This window comes from Heterodontus francisci, chromosome 2 (genome assembly GCF_036365525.1).
Source record: "Heterodontus francisci isolate sHetFra1 chromosome 2, sHetFra1.hap1, whole genome shotgun sequence".
NCBI classification, from domain to species: domain Eukaryota; kingdom Metazoa; phylum Chordata; class Chondrichthyes; order Heterodontiformes; family Heterodontidae; genus Heterodontus; species Heterodontus francisci.
In genome coordinates, this window is record NC_090372.1 from 99,940,135 (window position 1) to 99,957,648 (window position 17,514).

General features: G+C 43.8%; 1 protein-coding gene across 1 annotated transcript in view; it reads left to right on the forward strand.

Moving 5' to 3' along the window:
- LOC137380684 (sorting nexin-13-like) overlaps positions 1-17,514 on the forward strand; it is an 89,872-nt gene that overhangs the window by 53,783 nt on the left and 18,575 nt on the right. The gene's annotated exons all lie outside the window — the stretch shown is intronic.

Consider the following 17,514-nt stretch of genomic DNA (forward strand, 5'->3'; position numbering starts at 1 on the left):
GTTAGCTTTTGGATGTATTTCAGTCCCCTGTTACACACACTCATTTTGAACTGGATATCCAGTTAATTGCTTTTTTTTATTCATAAAGGGATATGGGCGTCGCTGGCTAGGCCAGCATTTATTGCCCATCCCTAATTGCCCTTGAGAAGGTGGTGGTGAGCTGCCTTCTTGAACCGCTGCAGTCCATTTGGGGTAGGTATACCCACAGTGCTGTTAGGAAGGGAGTTCCAGGATTTTGACCCAGCGACAGTGAAGGAATGGCGATATAGTTCCAAGTCAGGATGGTGTGTGACTTAGAAGGGAACTTGCAGGTGGTGGTGTTCCCATGCATTTGCTGCCCTTGTCCTTCTAGTTGGTAGAGGGTTTGGAAGGTGCTGTCTAAGGAGCCTTGGTGCATTGCTGCAGTGCATCTTGTAGATGGTACACACTGTTGCCACTGTGCTTCAGTGTGGAGGGAGTGAATGTTTGTAGATGGGGTGCCAATCAAGTGGGCTGCTTTGTCCTGGATGGTGTTGAGTTTCTTGAGTGTTGTTGGAGCTGCATCCATCCAGGCAAGTGGAGAGTATTCCATCACACTCCTGACTTGTGCCTTGTAGATGGTGGACAGTCTTTGGGGAGTCAGGATGTGAGTTACTCGCCTCAGGATTCCTAGCCTCTGACCTGCTCTTGTAGCCATGGTATTTATATGGCTGCTCCAGTTCAGTTTCTGGTCAATGGTAGGATGTTGATAGTGGGGGATTCAGCAATGGTAATGCTGTTGAATGTCAAGGGGAGATGGTTAGATTCTCTCTCGTTGGAGATGATCATTGCCCGGCACTTGTGTGGCGCGAATGTTACTTGCCACTTATCAGCCCACGCCTGGATATTGTCCAAGTCTTGCTGCATTTCTACACGGACTGCTTCAGTATCTGAGGAGTCACGAATGGTGCTGAACATTGTGTAATCATCAGCGAACATCCCCACTTCTGACCTTATGATTGAAGGAAGGTCATTGATGAAGCAGCTGAAGATGGTTGGGCCTAGAACGCTGCCCTGAGGAACTCCTGCAGTGATGTCCTGGAGCTCAGATGATTGACCTCCAACAACCACAACCATCTTCATTTGCGCTAGGTCTGACGCTAGCCAGTGGAGGGTTTTCCCCCTGATTCCCATTGACTCCAGTTTTGCTAGGGCTCCTTGATGCCATACTTGGTCAAATGCTGCCTTGATGTCAAGGGCGGTCACTCTCGCCTCACCTCTTGTGTTCAGCTCTTTTGTCCATGTTTGAACCAAGGCTGTAATGAGGTCAGGAGCTGAGTGGCCCTGGCGGAACCCAAACTGAGCGTCACTGAGCAGGTTATTGCTAAACAAGTGCAGCTTGATGGCAATGTTGATGACACCTTCCATCACTTTGCTGATGATTGAGAGTAGGCTGATGGGGCGGTAATTGGCCGGGTTGGACTTGTCCTGCTTTTTGTGTACAGGACATACCTGGGCAATTTTCCACATTGCCGGGTAGATGCCAGTGTTGTAGCTGAACTGGAACAGCTTGGCTAGTGGCGCGACAAGTTCTGGAGGCCAGTTCTTCAGTACTATTGCCGGAATATTGTCAGGGTCCATAGCTTTTGCAGTCTCCAGTGCCTTCAGTCGTTTCTTGATATCACGCGGAGTGAATCGAATTGGCTGAAGTCTGGCACCTGTGATGCTGGGGACTTGAGGAGGAGGCTGAGATGGATCATCAACTCGGCATTTCTGGCTGAAGATTGTTAAAATGCTTCAGCCTTATCTTTCGCACTGATGTGCTGGGCTCCCCCATGATGGAGGATGGGGATATTTGTGGAGCCACCTCCTCCAGTTAGTTGCTTAATTGTCCACCACCATTTACAGCTGGATGTGGCAGGTCTGCACAGCTTAGATCTGATCCGTTGGTTATGGGATCACTTAGCTCTGTCTATCGCATGCTGCTTACGCAGTTTGGCACGCAGATAGTCCTGTGTTGTAGTTCACTGGGTTGACACCTCATTTTGAGGTATGCCTGGCATGCCCTCCTGCACTCTTCATTGAACCAGGGTTTGGTCTCCTGGCTTGATGGTAATGGTAGAGTGGGGGATATGCCGGGCCATGAGGTTACAGATTGTGGTTGAGTACAGTTCTGCTGCTGCTGATGGCCCACAGCACCTCATGGATGCCCAGTTTTGCATTGCTAGATCTGTTCGAAATCTATCCCATTTAGCACGGTGATAGTGCCACACAACATGATGAACGGTATGCTCAATGTGAAGGCGGGACTTCGCCTCCACAAGGACTGTGCGGTGGTCACTCCTACCAATACAGTCATGGACAGAAGCATCTGCAGCAGGCAGATTGGTGAGGACGAGGTCAAGTATGTTTTTCCCTCGTGTCTGTTCCCCCACCACCTGCCGCAGACCCAGTCTAGCAGCTATGTCCTTTAAGACTCTGCCAGCTCGGTCAGTAGTGGTGCGACCGAGCCACTCTTGGTGATGGACATTGAAGTCCCCCACCCAGAGTACATTTTGTGCCCTTGCCACCCTCAGTGCTTCCTCCAAATGGTGTTCAACATGGAGGAGTACTGACTCATCAGCTGAGGGAGGGCGGTAGGTGGTAATCAGTAGGAGGTTACCTTGCCCATGTTTGACCTGATGCCATGAGACATAATGGGGTCTGTAGTCGATGTTGAGGACTCCCAGGGCAACTCCCTCCCTACTATATACCACTGTGCCACCACCTCTGCTGGGTCTGTAATCTCTTCTTTCTTCTTTGGCCTCCTTGTCTCTAGAGACATTGGGTAAGCGCCTGGAGGTGGTCAGTGGGTTGTGAAGCAGTGCTTGGAGTGGCTATAAAGGCCAATTCTAGAGTGACAGACTCTTCCACAGGCGCTGCAGATAAAATTGGTTGTCGGGGCTGTTACACAGTTGGCTCTCCCCTTGTGCTTCTGTCTTTTTTCCTGCCAACAGCTAAGTCTCTTCAACTCGCCACTCTTTAGTCCCGCATTTATGGCTGTCCGCCAGCTCTGGCGATCACTGGCAACTGAGTCCCACGACTTGTGGTCTGTGTCACAGGATTTCATGTCGCGTTTGCAGACGTCTTTAAAGCAGCGACATGGACGGCCGGTGGGTCTGATACCAGTGACGAACTCGCTGTACAATGTGTCCTTGGGGATCCTACCGTCTTCCATGCGGCTCACATGGCCAAGCCATCTCGAGCGCCGCTGGCTCAGTTGGATATATATGCAGGGGATGTTGGCCGCCTCGAGGACTTCTGTGTTGGAGATACGGTCCTGCCATCTGATGCCAAGGATTCTCCGGAGGCAGCGAAGATGGAATGAATTGAGACGTCGCTCTTGGCTGACTTACATTGTCCAGGACTCGTTGCTGTAGAGCAAGGTACTGAGGACACAGGCTTGATACACTTGGACTTTTGTGTTCTGTGCCAGTGCGCCATTTTTCCACACTCTTTTGGCCAGTCTGGACATAGCAGCGGATGCCTTTCCCATGCGCTTGTTGATTTCTGCATCGCGAGACCGATTACTGGTGATAGTTGAGCCTCGGTAGGTGAACTCTTGAACCACTTCCAGAGCGTGGTCGCCAATATTAATGGTGGAGCATTTCTGACGTCCTGTCCCATGCTGTGGTGGGAAAATAATTAGAAAAATTTCTGAGGGACAGGATAAATCTTCATTTAAAAAGACACTGATTAATCTGTGTTGACTGTCTTTGATTAGTTAAAGGAGGGTCGTGTCTGACTAACATGATTGAATTTTTTGAGGAGCTAACAAGAAGGATCGATTAGGGCAGTACATTCGACGTTGTCTATATGGATTTTAGAAAGGCTTTTGATAAGGGGCCTTGTGGCAGGCTGATCACAGAAGTAAAAGCCCATGGGATCCAAGGCAGAGTGGCAAGTTGGATCCAAAATTGGGTAATGCAGGAAGCAAAGGGTAATGGTCGATGCGTGTTTTTGTGACTGGAAGGCCGTTTCCAGTGGGGTTCCGCACGGCTCAGTACTGGGTCCCTTGCTTTATGTGGTATATACCAATGATTTGGACTTGAATGTAGGGGGTATGATTTTAAAAAGTTTGCAAATGATTAAATAAAATTGGTCATATGGTTGATAAGAAAGCTGTAGACTGCAGAATGATATCTATGGAGTAGTCAGGTGGGCAGAACAGTGGCAAATGGAGTTCAATCCAGAGAATTGTGAGGTAATGCATTTGGGGAAGGCTAACAAGGTAAGGGAATAGACAATATGTGGTAGGATATTGAGAAGTGTAGAGGAACAGAGGGACCTTAGTGTATGTCCCACAGATCCCTGAAGGTGGTTGGGCAGGTGGGTAAAGTGGTCAAGAAGGCATACAGGCTACTTGCCTTTATTAACTAAGGCGTAGCATATAAGAGCTGGGAGGTTACGTTGGATCAGTATAAAACACTAGTTAGGCCACAGCTGAAGTACTGCTTGCACTTCTGACCACTGCACTATAGGAAAGATGTGATTGCACGAGAGAGAGTACAGAGGAGATCTACAAGCATGTTGGTCAGACTGGAGAATTTTAGTTATGAGGAAAGATTGAATAGGCTAGGGTTGTTTTCTTGGGAACAGAGGAGGCTGAGGGGCAACATATTTGCAGTGTATAAAATTATGAGGGGTCTGGATAGAGTGGATCGGAAGGCCCTATTCCCCTTGGTTGAGGGGGCCATTACCAGGGAGTGTAGATTAAGGGTAAAAGACAAAAGATTTAGAGTGTGATGGGGATCTGGAACTCACTGCCTGAAAGGGTGGTAGAGGCAGAAACCCTTATAACATTTATTAAATACATGAAAATGCACATGAAGTGTCATGACCTATAAAGTAAAAAGAAAGACTTGCATTTATGTAGAGCTTTTCGCAACCGGACATCTCAAAAGTGCTTTACAGCCAATGAAGTACTTTTTGAAGTTAATCACTGTTGTAATGCTGGAAATGCAGCAGCCAGTATGCGCACAAATGACTCCCACAGACAGCAATGTGATAATGACCTGATAAGTTTTCGTGATGTCGATTGAGGGATAAATATTGTCCAGGACGCTGGTGTCATGCCCACGCAATCCAAACTTATGAACCTTAAAATGAACTTGTGAAGTAAACCTGAAACAAACACTTGTAAACAAAATGGAGTAAGCGGTTAGGTGACTTTTCCTTTCCTGCCAATACACATAGAACTACAAGAATCCTGTGCTATTTTTCTTGTCTGGACAAGTCTTGGCGAAATCATAGTCATTTACAGCACAGAAGGAGGCTATTTGGCCCATTGAGTCCATGCCTGCTGTCCTCAGAGCTATCCAGTAAGTCCCACTCCCCAGTTCGATCCCCGTAACCCTGCAGGTATAAGTCATTAAAATACAAATGACCTTTCTGGGTACATCCCTGAGAAATTCTTAAAATGCAAATGACCATTTCTGTGCGAACGGCTGCTTCTCTCCAACTGATTGGACAAACAATGATGTTGCAAACCTGCAAACCAAACATAAAATCCAAAGAATGGGTGTGAAAAGCCCCCATTGTCTAACAATGGCCTCGCCAGCAGAAACCATTTATGAGGACAATGGAAAGAGAAACTATGGTCACATCACAGAAACCCCCCCCATACACACACACACACACACGAGCTGGATGTGGGGGGGAGGGGGTAAAATGGAGTGGGAGGCTCTGGGAGCATTTCCTGAACTGCTCCCGCCTCCGCCACCACTTTACGCTGGGCAGTGGTGGCGAAAAAGCCTGCCCGCCCCAGGCCGATCAGGGCCCTTAAGTGGCCACTTAAGGACCTTCGCCTGCCTCCACACGTGGCTAGTTGGGCGGCTGAGGCCCGAGAGAAGCTGCCTGACAAAAGCAGGTGGCTCTCTGACAGCCTGGCGGGGAGTGGCGGGCCCTCACGATAGGGCACCCTGTGCCCGATGGAGGGCTGCCCCCACTGCTCCAACCTCACCCAAGGCGCGCACCCCCCAATCGACAACCCTTGCCTCGCCGGGGCCCCCCTGATCACCTCCAGCGAGGCAACCAAAACGTATCTTTGTTCTGGGCTCCCCGACAGCATCATCATCTTCAAGCTGGGCTGTTGCAGCTCTATTAGGTGGGACTTCCTACCTCAAGTGGATGGAACTCGCGCCTCGCACCAGTTGAAGCCAGGCGACCTGTATTTTACGGGTCGGATCCTCAGATGAGGTGGAAGCGGGTTCGCCACCGACCTTTCAGTCGGTGGCCGGCTCCTGTCCGCCCAGGGTTAAATCCCAGCCTAGGTTTCTGATAAGGAGCTTTAATAAAGGTACATTCTGGACAGACAAAGAAGATACATCTATGCCATTGAAAGGAAAGGACCCTGCTAAGATTACCAGCTTTGAACTACATGTAGGCAGTGACTGGAGCTTGGCCTTGGACTCCCTACCTGAGAAATTGTACATGGACTTTGCCATTGACCTTTGGCTGCAGTATAACAAAAGCAGTCTGCAACAGCGTATCTGTCTTTATGAACCTCCCAAGTCTTTCTTCAGTGAACAAGGGAGCAAGATTTCAGGCCTGCACTGTTTCAAGTCTTCACCCTGGGGGAAAAGCAGGTTTAACAGAGAACTCTTTTTACAAATCATCTGACCTAATGCAAGTTATCTTTATAATCTGTATCTTTTCTTGAGTGCATGTGTATGAGTGTGAGAGTGGGCGTTGTGTTTATTTTGGGTTTTGTATAATAAACATTTATCTTTTAGACTTCGGACGAAACCTGTTATTTGTTCTTGATAATTAAAGCACTCGAGTTAAACACTTCAAAAATGCTGAGTTTGGTCAGTGAAGAGATGTAAAAGGGGGAACCATCCCTATCATCTCTCACCTGTCCATAACACTGGGGATAACTCCCCTGCTGTTCGAAATAATAGTGCCATGGATCTCTTACATCCATCTGAGCAAGCCGATGGGGCCTCGGTGTAACGTCATCTGAAAGACAGCACCTCCGACAGTGCAGTACTCCCTCGGTACTACACTGGACTGTCAGCCTCAATTTTTGTGCTCAAGCCTTCGATTGGGACTTGGATCCAGAATCTTGTGACTAAGAGGTGAGAATTCTGCCAACTGAACCACGGCTGACACTGATGAGGTACAAGGCTATGGATTAAGAGCTGGAAAGTGGGATTATGCTACTTGCCGGACGGCATGAACACAATGGGCCGAATCGCCACCTTACATGCTGTAAATTTCTATAATACGACTTGCATGAAGAAGCTTGCAACCAGTAATCAAATTGAGTATATAATGCAATATAAGAAAGATTTACTGTTGGATCTTGCTATACTTGGAAGACTTCAAGGACATAACCCAAGCTTAATGTTGTACTGACAGCTACTTTGTATAACTACATCTGATACTGTTCACAGTAAAAGTTACAGAGAAACATTAGTTTAGTTTAACCCAACACTGTAAGAGTCAGTTTTCAAGGTTAGAGGTCTCCACAGTACAAAATAGCATGAGCAAGTTAACCTTTTAACTTTGATTTTAATTGCAGAAGATGCATCTCTTTTTCATGTAGCTGAAGTATTGAAAAGGTGCTGTGGTTTTGACATTGCAATGGTTCTGGCCTTATTAAATTGTTCTACTGCTAGCAGAGAATGAGGCAATCTTCTAAAATTGTCCTTTACCTCAATCTTTCAAAAAAAATCCTGCAAAACTTTTTTCAAGAGCTGTCTTCTACTATACAAGAATACGAAATAGGAGCAGAAGTAGACCATATGGCCCATCGAGCCTGCTCTGCCATTCAATGCGATCATGGCTGATCTTGGACTTCAATTCCACTTTCCTGCCCGCTTCCATATGTTCCTGTTTGGACTGGGAATGCGCTTGGTGGGAAATTATAGACCAAACCTATGTCCCATCACTCAGCTTCGTGTTGGTGCACTGAGTAGGACATTTCCACAGGATCGTTATTGCAAGAGATTTCTAGGATCATCTGTTAATTTTAAGGAAGCACATCTAACTCCACCCAATGTTTTTATCCCCTAGGCTAGGATAATCATAGTAATTAAGTCTTTGCTGTTCTTGGTTCTGCTTAATTAAGTAATTGTCTATTTGTATTTGAACAGTTTATTAATAATTATAAGCTGTCTTTTTTTTTCTTTACTCTTTTTCTTGGGATGTGGGTGTCGCTGGCAAAGCCAGCGTTTGTTGCCTATTCCTAATTGCCCTTGACAACTGAATGGCTTGCTAGGCCATTTCAGAGGGCAGTTAAAAGTCAACTACATTGCTGTGGATCTGGACAGGCCAGACCAGGTAAGGACAGCATAAGGCAGTTCCGAAGAAGGGTCACTGACCCGAAACGTTAACTCTGCTTCTCTTTCCACAGATGCTGCCAGACCTGCTGAGTGAATCCAGCATTTCTTGTTTTTGTTTCAGATTTCCAGCATCCGCAGTATTTTGCTTTTATTATAAGGACAGCATATTTCCTTCCCTAAAGGACATTACTGAACCAAATGGGTTTTTATGACATTTGATAGTTTCATGGCACCATTACTGAGACTAGCTTTCACTTCCAGATTTCTGTTAATTAATTGAATTTAAATTCCACCAGATGCTGTAGTGGGATTGGAACCTGTGTCCCCAGAATAGCCTCTGGATTAGTAGTTCAGTGGCATTACCACTATGCCACAATCTCCCCTCTACCTATTAAACATACAAAAGTCACTAAAAGTAACGATGTAGGTAAATAAGACCATTTTTAAAAAAAAAAGCAAAACAAGCATTGTAGCATTGAGGGTTAAAATTTAAAAGTAGGGAAGTCATATTAAACTTGGATAGAACCTTGGTTAGACCAGACTTGGAGCACTGTGAGCAGTTCAGGTCTCCATATGACAAGTTCTTCCTCATAGTAATCCGCTCTCTTCAAAGGCCACTGTGTTTTGAATTTTAAGCAGTTTTTCCAACTGGAGGGAAGTATACAGTGATGGTCTCCAGGGATAGGTTTTAGCCCTACTGCTCTTTTTGGTATATATTAATGATCTCGACTTGGGTACTCAGGGCATAATTTCAAAGTTTGCAGTTGGCACAAAACTCTGATATGTGGTAAGGAATGACTAGATTAGTAACAGACTCCAGGAGGCCATACACTCAAAAGTAACTTTCAAAAGGGAATTGGGTAAAAGCTTGAAGAGAAAACAAATTTTGGGGCAATTGAAAAAGTGCACGTGAGTGAGACTAATTGGATAGGTCTTTGAAAAAAGCAGACATAGGCATGATGGGCAGATTGGCTTACTTTGGTGCTGTATCATTTTGTGATTCTGCATTACTAAAATGATATAGAAGGCATTGGAGAAGGTGCAAATAAAGATTTACAAAAATGATACCAGAATGGAGCGGTCCCAACTAAAGGCCTGCTCGGGTCTGCAAAAAAAAAACGACCCGAGCCCGACAGAACCACATGTGACCTGGCCCGAGTCCTTCCATTTTTTCCCGTGCCCGACCCAACCAACTTACCTTCCGTATTTTACTTTCTTGCTGATCTGCACAAGCTTAAAATAACTAACAAAACCAACTTTCTAGTCCAAAAGCTAAATTTAACAGTGGAGCCACATACCTATGATAGAGCGTGTCCAACCCGAGCCCGAACGCTGGACCAGAAGTGCAACCCGACCCAAACCTAACACGTTGTTGGGTCCTATCGGGTTCGGGTCGGGTAGCAGGCCTTTAGTCACAACTGACTGGAAAAGACTGAAGAGGCTGGAAAAAGACAAAGCTGAGGTGATAGAAGCTTTTAAAATGATGAAGTGGTTTGATAGGGTAGATATCAAGATGCTCACACATGTAGGGGCCATAAATATAAGATGGTCATTAATAAATCCAATAGGAAATTCAGTAGAAATGTCTTTATCCAAATAGTGGTAGGAAGGTGGAATGTGCCTCCACAGGGAGTAGTTGAGACAACAGCATAGATGCATTTAAGGGGAAACTAGATAAACACATGAGGGAGAAAGGAATAGAGGGATATGTTGATGGGGTTAGATGAAGGGAGGAAGCTCTCTTGGAATATAAACTTCAGCATAGACCAGTTGGGCCACATGGTCTGCTTCTGTACTGTAGACTCAGTGTAACTCATGCAATATTTGTTTGTTTCACCTGCTGGAAATAAGGTTACCATAACAAGTTCATTTTTGTTTAATTATGTTAAATTCAATTTTTGTTTAGATAATGTGAACTGTTTGTGCTGACTTACTAATCATGATCATGTGGAATGATTTACAAGGCTCTGTGTTATTGTATGACTTCATCTTGGTTGAAGTCACAGGGTGATTATATGGATTATGTGCCATGCTAACTTTAATCTTACTGACAGTTTTATAACTTTAGATACTTTTCCTTTCCTATTTTAGAACTGTAAAAACATATTCTACTGACTAGGAATAGTCATCAGTTTTTAAAATTTCATTTTTGGCGTGTGGGCATTGCTAGAATAGCCAGCATTTATTGCCTATTGCTGGGTGCCATTGAGAAGGTGATGGTGGGCTGTCGCTTTGAGCAGTCCATTTTTTGTTGTGCTTTGATACAAGAGTGATTTGCGAGGTCATTTCAAAGGGCAATTAAGAATCAACCATGGTAAGGGTCTAAAGATGTATTTTGGACAGACTGGATTAAAAACAACAGGTTTCCTTCCGTAAAGGACATTAGTGAACCAGCTGAATTTTTTAAATTGCAATCCAACAGTTTCATGGTCACTTTTACTGGTATTTTATTGGCTATGCTTTTTCAGATTTGTTTTTGGAAACTTAATTCAAATTCTCATATTGCCATGGTGGGATTTAAACTTGCATTCTCTAGATTATTGATCTAGTTTATTGGATTACTTGTCCAGTAACTATCCCCAGCATAATTTTATTTTGGTAGTAAAGATATACCATTGGAGTTTTTTCATAAACTTATTTTTCCTTCCTGATCTAGGATCTATCGGAAAATTCCATTTTTGATCAGTTGAAATTGGAAAGGAGACAATATTTTACAGCTTCCCTAATTTTGAAAAGGATTAATTTGTCACTTCCACTTTGCATGATTACATAAGCAAACTTGAAATAATTTAAGAATTAGTATGTTATTTCTGTAATTGTATAAAGCATGTAAGGGGTTTAAAAATCTGCTTTGGTCATAAGGCAAGTTCATTTAATTGCAATAATCAGTTTTAGAAACTAGTGTGGGGGTGGGGGGAAGCTGCTCAATTTGGTTATGAACATTTGGTGGGATTTGCTCAACTACTTAGATTTTCAACTCCTTTTAAGTTGGACAGTCAGCTCTTAAACTTCTCTGAGCTTTGCTCACCACTATCAAGAGAATGGCCAGCTCATCATTTTTGAGTCACAGTTTCAATATGTAGCTTTCAAAGAGAATCTATTTCGAACTTCCAAAGAGAACTAGGTAAAAATTTGCTTTCTATGAGGAGCTAACAAAGCTTATAAGCATTTTAAAATTTTATTTTGCTGCTTGTTCTTTTACTTAATGTATTTAGATATTAAAATTAAAATAAAGCCCTGTGTATTTTGTTTTGTTGGCTCTCAAACAAGGAGTGCCCTATAAAGCATGGGATAGAATCAAAAACTGTGTTGATCTAAAAGAGAGGTTTGTTGTTCATGTTCTGGGAACAGTGTGGAATTTTTACAGGGCAAGTTAAAACAATTGATTTATCGACCTAGGGGTCAAATATCATGACCTGAAACAGAAGCCAAATATGTCCAAACCAAAAAAGAATAAAGCAACCAAAAGCAATCTTGATTTGCTGGTTGATGCAGGCATAGCAGCGGAGACACTGTGATAGGAGGATACATGAAGAGCAAACAGTTTTGAGTGGGTGGGTGTTTAAAAAGTGAGTCATAATTATTTACGGCACAGAAGGAGGCCATTCATTCCATCAACTCCATGCCAGTTCTCCTTGGAGCTATCCAGTCAGTCTCACTCCCCTGCTCGATCCCTATTTTCCTGTAAGTCGATTTCCTCAAGTGCCCATCCAACTTCCATTTTTGAAGTCATTGTCTCTGCTTCCACCACCCTTGTGGGCAGCAATTTCCGGCCACTACCACTTGCTATGTAAAAAAAAAAAGTGTTTTCTCATATACTCCCTGCATCTCTTGTCCAAAACCTTCAATCTGTGCCCCCTAGTCCTTGTACCATTTGTTAATGGGAACAGTATTTCCTTGTCTAACTTATTTAAGCTTGACATAATCTTGTACAGCTCTCTTAAATCTCCCATCAGTCTCCTTTGTTCTAAGGAGTACAAAGCCAGCTTTCCAACTTAACCTTGTAACTAAAATCCTCCATCCCTGGAGCCATTCTGGTAAATCTCTGCACTCTCTCAAGCACCCTACATCCTTCTTGAAGTGTGGTGACCAGAACTGGACACCATACTCCAGTTGGGGCCTAACCAGAGCCTTGTAAAGGTTCAGCATAACTTCTCTGCTTTTATACTCTATGCCTCTATTTATGACACCCAAGATCCCATATGTTTTACTAACCACGCTCTCAATATGTCCTGCCACCTTCAAAGATTGATGCACATGCACCCCCAGGTCCCTCTGTCCCTGCACACTTTAAAATCTGCACCATTAAGCATGTATTGCCTTTCCCTATTGCTCTGCCAAAATGCATCACCTCACACTTGTCAGTATTAAATACCATCTTCCATCTGTCTGCTCACTCGGCTAGCCTATCTGTGTCCTGTTGCTGGCGGTTCATATCATCCTCATTATTTGCCACATCTCCAAATTTGGTGTCATGGTAAATTTTGAAATTCTATTTTGTATTACAAGAAATACTGTAGAAAACTATAGAAAAAAAGCAGTGGTCCCAGCACTGACCCTTGGGGTACATCCTCCAGTCTGGAAAGCAACTATTTACCACGACTCGCTGTTTTCTGTCCTTAAGCCAAATTTTACCAATTGGACACGGACGCTCCTATTCCATGAGCTCAATTTTGCTAACCAGCCTTTTATGTGGTACCTTATCAAATGCTTTCTTAACATCCATATAGACAACATCCACTGCATTCCCTTAAAAAAGCTTCTCTGTTACATTATCAAAAAATTCAGTTAGGTCCAGCATGATCTGCCTTTTTCGAATCTGTGCTGGCTATCCTTAATTAACTCAAATCTCTCTAAGTATCTGGTATTTTCCCTGATTATTGTTTCTAAAACCTTACTCACCACAGATGTTAAACTGACTGGCCTATAGTTTCTAAGACTGTCCTTACACCCTTTCTTGAATATGGGGATCACATTTGCCACTCTCCAATCCTCTGGCACCTCCCCTGTATCCATGGAAGATTATGGCAGGATTGGACATAAATGCTTCACCTTGACCCATGGTAGTGAAAGAGTGTTGGAATTTTAGGAAGGGGGGAATTACAACATCCTTACACTTGCGTGTCTACTTGCACTTTGAGGCTGGAGACAGGGAGGCTATATGTTATCTGGGGATCTGTCTTTTTAGCTGTTGGAAGTCACGGATTGTGGCAGATCAACAAGGTGGATAGTGTGTGTAAGTACCAGATGATTCATAAAACATGGTTTACAGTGTCATCCTGAATTTCTGCCTGATAGCATGATTTGTTGTGCATTGCCACGATGGTTGCATTTTGAGCTGTAGTCTGCTGCTTGTTAGTTGCTGGCCCCAGCCTGCCTTAATCCTCTCAGTGCTGCCTTAATCCTCCCAGCACTGCCTGTTATCCTGAGTCAAACCCCAGACTGATGTGTTTCCATTGTGTCAGTTCAGTTCTGAAAATGATGGTGGTGCATTTAAGTCTGGTTTACATCCCATTACCTACCATTTCTGGTACGGGTCCACTTGTCAATTTCTGACTCCTCCTGTGCTTTCCCTTCACTCATAGGACTGATCTTTGATCCTCACTGGTAAACCAGCAGTCCGTTATGAAAATGCCATTTACTATAAGTACTCATGTGCTCTCTGAAATGTGTGGGGGGGAGTGCAGGATTGCAAGAGAATGGCAGGCTAGATTTTAATACTAAAGGAAGACAGACTTGCATTTATTTAGCGCCTTTCACAACTTCAGGATGTCCCAAAGCACTTTACAACAGAGAATTATTTTGAAGTGTAGTCCTTGTTGCAATATAGGAAACACAGCAGCCAATTTGTGCACAGCAAGCTCCCACAAAGCAGCATTGTGGTAGTGACCAGACAATCTGTTTTAGTAATAATTGAGGGATGAATATTGGCCAGGCTACTGTGGATAAATTCCTTTTCTCAAAATCGTGTCTTTTACGTCCATCTGAGAGGAAAGATGGGGCCTCTGATTAATGTCTCGTTCGTAAGACGGCACCTTCGACAGTGCAGCACTTCTTCAGTACTGTACTGGAGTGTCAGCCCATATTTTTATGCTCAAGTCTCGTGTGGGAGACCTTCTGACTCAGGCAAGTGTGTATGTCAACTGAGCCACAGCTGACACAGTATACCAGCAGACTCCTGTTGGGTTATGTATGGTGGGACCTAAGCTTTATAAAGACATTTCATATTACTTGAGACACTTACTTTTCGACAGGGGCAGCCCTGGGATCTGGGAAGAGGGCCAGGGTTCAACAATCTAACCGATCTGTGATCAAGAATGGGATCTCCGGGTCAAACAACACTTTTTGTGGGGAGGGGTTGTCGGTGAATATTACAACAAGACCTGGCTTCTAGGAACGTTGTGGAGGAAGGATTTAGGCTCTGGGAGCATTCGGGGTAGTGTTAGAGTCAGCCAGAAGATGCCTAACATGAAGATATGTGCAGGTGAGCAACTTCTAACTTGGCACGCCATGCTTGCCATCTTGCTATACATGCTAAGCTTTATAAAAGACAAAAGCTGAAATTAAAGGCACACATGCAGGTTATTTGTCTGATTTTCATGGAAAAATGGACAATTGATTAATTCAATCTCCAGAACACATGCAAAAGTTGCAGATTAATATAATCCTAGAATGATGCAGCTCAGAAGGAGGAAAAAGATGTCAGTGTTATGTGACAACCACTTGGCACAAGTACACATGCTCTAAGATCTTTTCTGTTAACATGGTAATCCTTCCATAAAATGTTTTGGAATAGAAGCCCATCTATCCTGTGCTGGCTCTTTTGTAGAACTATCCAATTCTCATGCTCTTTCCCTTCAAGTATTTATCCAATTTCTTTTTAAAAGTTTCTATTGAATCTACTTCCATCACCCTTTTTCAGGCAGTGCGTTCCAGATCACAACTTTTTAAAAAAGTTTCCTCAAGTTGTCTCTAGTTCTTTTGCCAATCACCTTTTAAATCTGTGCTGTCTGGTTACTGATCCATACTGCCACTGGAAACTGTTATTCCTCATTTAGTCCATCAAAGATCCTTCATTATTTTGAACACCTCTATCAAATTTTCTCTGAATCTTCTCTGCTCTAAGGAGAACAACCCCAGCTTCTCCAGTCTCTCCACACAACTGAAGTCTTTCATCTGTGGTACCATTCGAGCAAACTTTTTCTTCATCCTCTCCAAAGCGTCAGAATCATTCCTAAAGTGTGGTGCCCAGAATAGAACACAATATGCCAGTTGAGGTCTAACCATTGTTGTATAAAGGTTTAGCATAACTTCTTCGCTTTTGTACTGTCTTCCTCTATTAATAAAACTAAGGGTTCCATATGTTTTTTTTCTTCGAAATAGCCTTCTCAACTTGTTCTGTCACCTTCAAAGATTTGTGTCCCATGACTCTCAACTTCAACTCCCGTTTGGTCATGCTAGTCCCATTGTATCAATCACAGATAAGGCTTTCTCTGATGACTTCCTTGTACCAGTCTCTGTCCATAGGCCCCTTCGATGCCACAGCCATACCTCCTTCTGTATCCTGGAAAAAACTATCACCCAATTCACTTAACACTGCACTTTCAAAATCCTAATTATCTAGCCTTTGGCACTCACTTCACCACCAATGTTTCTGCAGCTACTGATTTGCTCAATTGCAGATTTATCTCAAATGCCCTAGTCCCCAGTAAAACCATTAACCCCTCTCACCCTGGCCATTCCCTTGGTACAGCTCTTGAGTCCAAAGGACGCAGACTTGAGAGGAATAGGGCAGACAACTGGTTTAGCTATCCGCTGCCAGATCTGGCTCAACTACATAAAACATGATGGGGTCCTGCCCTTGTCTGTTAAAACTGCTCACGATTCCAGCTCATTCTGGAATGCAAAGATAACCCCTGGCTTCTTTTCTGTACTGCAAGCCATCTTCTTAAACCCCTCTTCCCCTATCTCCTCCACCCTTGCCTCCAACAATGAGTGCGAGGAGCTCATGGAATTCTTTGTCACTAAGTTTGAGACCATCTGAGCAGTTGTCCTATTCCTCCCTTTCATCCGCCTACTGAGCCATATCTTTTCTAAAGCTCCAACCTGTTCTAGCCCTGAACTCTAAACTTTATCAGAAAATGAAAGGTCACAGACCTGAAGCATTAACTCTATTTTTCTCTCTCTCCACAGATGCTGTCAAGCCTGCTGATTATTTCCAGCACGTTTTCATTTCAGATTTCTAGCATCCCACAGTATTTTGCTTTTATTCTTACTGGGGGTGTTTGAGGCCGACACCTCAGACCCCCCCACCCACTCGCCGACTCCATTCCTGTCCTGCACTCGGCGGTTTCTAACCTGCTGCGGATCCCACATGACCGTGTCTGTCCAGTTCCAGCACCTGCACTGCATATGCTCCAGCCACTGCTAGCAAGCTACTAGTAGCTCACGATTGAAATGTTGGCGATCCCTGCCTTAAAACCTACCTCTTTTGACCAAGCTTTTGGTCATCTGACCTAATAACTCCTATGTGGCTAGGTGTTATATTTTGTTTTAAAATGTTCCTGTGAAGCACCTTGGGAGGTTTTATGACAATAGAGGCGCTAAACAAATATGAGTTGTTGTCGTGTACATACAACCCAGGACATTTCCTACACCCATTTTAAAATTGTTTCAATTTGCTAACCGGTCTTTTAGTCAAATGAATGCCTTTTCAAAGTCCATCTACCACACTGCTGTCATCAGTCTTCTCCATTATTTCATCAAAGCATTCAATTAAGTTAGTCAAACACAATTTGAACAAATCTGTGTTGACTTTCATTTATTGGTTCACACTTTCCAAATGCCAATTAATTTTGTCCTGGATTATAGTCTCTAAAAGTTTTCCCACTGCTGACATTAAGCTGACTGGCCTGTAGTTGCCAGGTTTATCCATGTCTTTTTTTAAGCAGGGGTGTAAACTTTGCAGTCCTCCCCACCCCATATCTAAGGAGAATTGGAAGTTTGTGGGTAGAGCATCTGCACTTTCCACCCTTATTTCTTTCTGTAACCTAGGATGCATCCGAACCAGGTGACTTTTCTACTTGAAGGACAGCCAACCTTTTGCTACATCCTCTTTTTATTTTTATCTTAATTCTATAGATTCTGGAACAGTTCCTGCAGATTGGAAGGTAGCAAATGTAACCACATTATTTAAGAAAGGAGGGAGAGAGAAAAAGGGAACTACAGA